The following is a 6861-nucleotide window of genomic DNA, read 5'->3' on the forward strand; positions in this document are numbered from 1 at the left end:
TACGTTGGTTAGCACTACAGAAGAAAGAGACTTGGGGGTCATCATTGACCACAAGATGAACATGAGCCTGCAATGCGATGCTGCGGCTAGTAAAGCGACCAAAATGCTGGCGTGCATCCATAGATGCTTCTCGAGCAAATCCCGGGACGTCATTCTCCCCTTGTACTCGGCCTTGGTGAGGCTGCAGCTGGAGTACTGCGTCCAGTTTTGGGCTCCACAATTCAAAAAGGATGTGGAGAAGCTTGAGAGAGTCCAGAGGAGAGCCACGCGCATGATCAGAGGTCAGGAAAACAGATCTTACGATGACAGGCTGAGAGCCATGGGGCTCTTTAGCCTGGAAAAGCGCAGGCTCAGGGGTGATCTGATGGCCACCTATAAGTTTATCAGGGGTGACCACCAGGATCTGGGGGAACGTTTGTTCACCAGAGTGCCCCAAGGGATGACGAGGTCGAACAGTCACAAACTCCTGCAAGACTGTTTCAGGCTGGACATAAGGAAGAATTTCTTTACTGTCCGAGCCCCCAAGATCTGGAACAGTCTGCCAGCGGAGGTGGTTCAAGTACCTACACTGAACACCTTCAAGAGTAAATTGGATGCTTATCTTGCTGGGTTCCTGTGACCCCAGCTGACTTCCTGCCCTTTGGGCAGGGGGCTGGACTCGATGATCTCCTGAGGTCCCTTCCAGCCCTAATGTCTATGAAATCTATGAAATCTTTGATTTTCTTCTTTTTTTTTTAATTGAAACATACACAACTCATTCCAAAGGTCATTATCTAGATTAGAGAATACAAATCAATGTAAGTTGATACCAATTGTGTTACATACCATATGCTTTTTGTGCATGTGCACATGTGTGTAGGCAAACAGATCACCCATAAATAAGTAGCACAGCCAACGGGACTACAGTTTTCTTTTTTTCCATTTCTCAGAAATGATTCTTTGACGGCACATATGTTTGTAAAGTATTTATACAGGTGCAAAATATGTTTAATATTATACTTAGTTGTTTTTGCCCCAGCTATGGACAGGCACCTATGAAAGGCAGGAAGGAAAATCAACACATTTTTTTCTGACACTCCAAATATATTTAAAATAAAAAAGTATTTAAAAAAATATATATGATAGCTATTCAGATGTAAGTTTGCAGTGTAAATAGGGCCAGATGTAACTTTGATGATGGTTAACTGCTTCAGGTGAACTGAATTGTTTGTATACTAGGATGCTAAAATGTATTTGCAAGTGCATTTTAAAAAGACATTTTTTTTTAGTTTAGGCAGGATTTGTATGGTTTACATATCAGTAGTTATCTTAACGCTATTCCTGTTGTGCTGTTTGAGGAGTTTCAAGCTGACATATCTGGCCTTTCAAGTCAAATTTTGAGATTGGAGTTATTCTGTTTTTTGTAGAAAACAGATGACAAGATTCCCCTGGTTGCATTGCTTTCATGATTCACTTATCTGAGCATGTATCAGGGTTTTATCTGTATCCCCAGACTTTCTTTCAAAATGCAGGAGTAGCATAGTGTATTGACTGTCAACATTAAAAAAAGAAATCTGCTCATTACTAAGGCTCAAGTAAAGATATTTAGCATTAGAGTGATGCTGTAGCCATGATGGCCTAGAACTTTATGTGAGAGGCAAGGATGTTTAGGGTTTGATATCTGCCAACATGCAGCAGTCAGCCCACCTGTATGGGCCTTGTTAGATACTACACTGTGAGCTGCTAAAATATTGATAGGCTTAGTGCTAGCTTGCCAAATTGAGTTGCACATCTCTGGGAAATGGTCACACTTTAATGGAACAGGAGCTGGGTTATGCAGATGAAGAGATAATCTTGACCTGGAGTGAGCGTTTCCCACTGACTAGTAAATCCCCTGCTTTGTTACTTCTTTTAATAGAATGAGCAGTGGCTTGTATTCTCTAAACAGGCTGCCACACAATGCAGCTTTTCCTGTGTAGCATATGCTATGCAAGTATTGACTTCAGCCCATCACCACCAATAAAGAACATTATTTATCTATCTATCTATCTATCTATCTATCTATCTATCTATCCCATTCCCACATATCTGAGTACCACACGGTCAGTAATCTCTTTATTTTTACACTCTTTATTTTTGTACTCTAGGTGTTACAACTAAAGAAGGAGGCACTAACCCATCCAGCCTTTTAGCTCAATGGTTTGGGCACTTGTCCATGGAACAGGAAAGCTAGATTCTTCCCTCCCCCACCCCTAAAACACACCTCATGTACAGCAAGTTTGAACCTCTGTTTCCCAGAAAAAAATGCTCTAACCACATGCCCAAATGCCCATGTCTTGAAACTGTGCCACTGGACAACCAAGAGAAGGACATGTAAGGGAGAGTAAATTTTCCGAGTGCTGTTTATCCAATGGCTATTAAATGCAGAGTGCAGTGAGATAAGATCAAGAGGAGGTCTGGACAGGGTCTGTGTCAACACCTTGCTCATGGCCCGGGAAGCAGAAGAGTCAAGTTCAAATTCCTTCTGGATCAGAGGAGCCTAGAACCTGGTTCTCGTGATTGAGTTAAAAGGAGGGACAAGAGGGCTTCTCTCCTCTCTTTTACTTCTGACAGGTACAGGGCAATTTTATTTCATGAGAAGGAGAAGGAGAACCTAAAACTGTGCTCAACTGCCCAAAAGCTTCAACTACTTTTGTGCCATTTAAGCAAGTAAAGTGAAAAAGTGTCCAGCCCTAGCTTTGGAATCCCAAATACCGAGTGGGAAGAGTTACATGCCTGGGCATCCAGTTCAGCCAGTATGATAGTTTATCTGGGTGTGGGCAATAGGTGAATCTTTGGCAACTAAATAGGCTTGCTGGTGAAATATTAGCTGCCTGGGGAGTTTTCAGTGACTATGGGAATGACGCGTGAGTTCTTGGAAGTGCTCCTTTGTACTTGGGTGTCTAAATTGCATCTAAGTCTCATTTTGGACTCCTTTCTGAAACCTGCCCAAATATACTCCAGTCCTAATTGAAGGGTAATGGGAGTTGGGATCCCCCCACTTCAATTAGTCCTTTGAAAATTGTATTTCACATTCTCTGTGGAGATCATTATCAACTTTAATAGCCTTCCTTGTGGAACCCCAAATTTGTAGCCAAAAGCGACCTGCAAAACTGCACTGAAATACCATGTGCGTGTCTGCACCTCCCTGATACGGCCCTTTATACTGATGGTGCTCTGTTGCACGCACCTGCTGTGGGTTTTCCTGCTTTGTTAACGCCCAGGGCAAATCAGCAAGAGGATACTGTTGACAAGCACAGCCCACCACTCCCACCTCCCATCCCGTTCCCCTACTCCCCACCCCACCCCCCCAACTTAGGTGAAGCCAACTGCTGGCAACACCCCGAAGACGTTGAGATAATTGTGTTTGAAAATGTAGCAAGCCACTTATAAATGCTGTCATTGTTCCTAGGAGTCGGAGGGGCTGCATGTTTGCTGTGGTTTACCAAGTACCTGTAAATGCATCATCTGAATCTTTTCCTGGCTGTGGTGGAGTTACCACAATGGCTTCTATGGGATAGTAGGGCCAGAAAGACTTCAGAATCAGGAGCAGCTTCACACAGCCCTGGCAAATAGATAATAAAAGTGCTAGGTGAAGCGAAGAGCTAGAGTGGAAGGTTGTGGAGGGCTGCCACCCCTGACACTGGCTAGCCTATTTCTGTCTTAGGCTGCTTTTCAACAGGCAGCCTGTCCTTCCGCTTGTCAGTCCTACTGTTGATAGTCAAAAGTTCATAGGAATGTACAGCTTGAAGGGACCTCACAAGGTCATCCAGTTCAGTCCCCTGCTCAAGGCAAAATTGTCCCCGACAAAACTATCTCAACGAATGTCAGAGAGTCACCACCCCCTTCAGGGCTATGCAGCGTGAAGCCCAGTGCCCAGTCCTGTGTCCAGATGATAGCTTACTGCCAGGTGCACGCGTGTCATTTCTTATTTCATTAAGGAATAGGGTCCCATGGCACTTTATCCTGCAGCCCCAAAGACAAAAAAGGAACAAGTAAGTACAGTATCACAAGCAATATGAAAACTTTATGCAGATTTTTCAGGTAACAAATGGAAAGCTCATTGCAAAGACCAGGGTCTCCTTGGGTCCCTCCATTCCCACAAGCTTCCTCTGCCTATTTCAGAGACTGCTTACACCCCTTCACCCTATTCCCCATACCTAAGAGTGTCATTCCTCTTCTTCCTCCCCTCTTGTCCCCTGCTTCCCTGAATGTCCATCCAGTTGTGTGTAGGCTCTCCTTGTACTTGCCTAGTTATGCTGAATATGCATGGCAAGCTGGAGTTTCACAGACAGGTCTGAAGACCAGGAGCCTAAACCTAAAAAGTATGCAATCTAGTAGTGAAATCCTGATTTCCCCTGCCCCCCGCCCCACAATCCCTCATTCAAGTGACTGTATTCAGAGACACCAAGATTTGCTACAGAAAAACTCATGCTATAACGTATTTAGTAATACAGTTTAGTTCACCAGAATGACTAAATGGAGTATAGATGCAAGAGTTTGACTAGAAGCTTATGGATGTGCTCTAACTTAAATCAGACTCAGTTCATCTTATGATCCCAGGTACACCTTGTGGGTATAAGCCAAGGCTGACATCTTGCTCCAAAATCTCCTGTATTTTGACTGGCTGAAGTATCTATGTTCAACCCAAACTTTCATCTGACATACATACAGAGAGTCCCTAGTGCTGGTGTGACCTTTTGAATAAAGATAAACTTGCTGAAACAACTTCCCTGGGTTTTTTTGAGGATTAAAGGAGAGGCAGCAAGATTAGCTACGTCAAATTAGTAGTGCATTGCACATAGCAGAAGATGGAGCGGCGTGGTTTAGAGTCATGAGTCTTCATAGGCCATAACCTACATTGTCCATCCAGGTCTATGTTATTTAATGTCAACCGTAAACTTTTGGTAACATTTGGTTTAGTGTTACAGCTCCATCTCGCTCCTCCCAAAGGTCAGGAGCTGAGGTGAAAGAGAAGGGGAGAGAGAGTTCAGAGGACCAAATGAACTCAACCATTTATTAGGCAGCACAATGATGGATTTAATCATTTAAGCAATAAAGCATTAGATTACACAGAACAGTCAGTGAAGTAAATTATCTTACCACTTATTGGGAAGGCCACTGGACAGCCCAGAGAAGGACATGAATTGGAGAAGAAGCTTTCCTAGTGCTGTTTATCCAATGACTATTAAATGCAGGGTGCAGTGGGATAAGATCAAGAGGAGGTCTGGACAGGGTCTGTGTCAACACCTTGCTCATGGCCTGGGAAGCAGAAAAGCCAAGTTCAAATTCTTTCTGGATCACAGGAGCCTAGAACCTGGTTCTTGTGACTGAGTTAAAAGGAGGGACAAGAGGGCTTCTCTCCTCTCTTTTATTTCTGAGAGCTACAGGGCAATTTTATTTCACTGCAGGGAGAAGTAGAACCTAAAACTGGGCTCAACTGCTCAGAAGCTGCAGCTACTTTTGTGCCATTTAACCAAGTAAAGTGAAAAAGTGTCCAGCCCTAGTTTTTGAAACCTAAACAGCTAATGGGAGAAATTAAGTGCCTACCCACCCAGTTCAGCCAGTATGACAGCCTGTCTGGGCACGGGCAATAGGTGAATCTTTGACAACTAAATAGGCTTGCCAGTGAAATATTAGCTGCCTGGGGAGTTTAAAGTGACGATGGGAATGAGGCAGGATTTCTTGGAAGTGCTCCTTTGTACCTGGTTGTTTAAATGCCATCTAAGTCTCATTTTGGATTTTTTCATGTAACTTTGCCCTGAGATACTCCAGTCCTAAATGAAGGTAGTGGAACTTCAGATCCTTGTACCTTAATTAGCCCTCTGAAAATTTCATTTTACCTTCACTGTAGCGATCATTATCAACATTACTAGCCTTCCCTGGGGAACCCCAAACTTGTAGCCAAAAGCGACCTACAAAACTGCACTCAAATACCATGTGCATGTCTGCACCTCCATGACAAGGCCCTTTATATTGATGTGGCTTTGTTGCAGGCACCTGCTGTGGGTTTAGCTGCCAGGGCAAATCAGCATGAGGATGCTGTTGACAAGCACAGCCCACCCCCCCTCCTGCCATCCTGTTCTCCCCTCTCCCACCCCGACATAGATGAAGCCAACTGCTGGCAACATGTCGAAGATGCTAAGATAACTGTGTTTGAAAATGTAGCAAGCCACTTATAAATGTTGGTAGTGTTACTAGGAGTTGGAAGAGCTGCATGCATGGTTTACCAAGCAGCTGTAAATGCATCCTCTGAATCTTTTCCTGGCTGAGGTGGAGATACCACAATGGCTTCTACGTGATGATAGTAAGAGCATAAAAACTTCATACTCCGGAGCAGCAAATAGTAGGGGTGTGTGAAATGAGCCCAATTCACTTCAGATCCAGCCCGAATCGGGGACAATGATTCCATTCATTGATTCAGATCACTGTACCAGATTTGATTCAGCCGAATCCGAATCTGAAGATTCAGTGCTGATTCAGAGAATCAGTGATTCAGCCATAGAGAGCTTTAAATGTTTTCTCTACATACCTTAAGGTACCAGCACAGCTCATGATTGCTGCAATGCTGGGATGGATGGAGTGTCCCACAGAAGCGTGGAGGGAGGGCCACATGTGCTCAGTGGTGAACGGGGAAGTGGACCAGAAGTATTTCCGGTCCACTTCTGGGTCTGTTGCCAAGTCTACTGGGGAACACCCCCTTCCCGCCCCCGTGCTTCTATGGGATGCTCCATGTGCCCCAGCATCGGAGAAATTCAAGGGTCCTCTGATTCAATTCAGATTTGGAGATTCAGCCACTGAATTGGGTCAAATCTCCGCTGAATCGAATCAGGGACCGAAGCT

Source organism: Crocodylus siamensis, chromosome 1 (assembly GCF_052110815.1).
Source record: "Crocodylus siamensis isolate JL-2025a chromosome 1, ASM5211081v1, whole genome shotgun sequence".
Lineage (NCBI taxonomy): Eukaryota > Metazoa > Chordata > Crocodylia > Crocodylidae > Crocodylus > Crocodylus siamensis.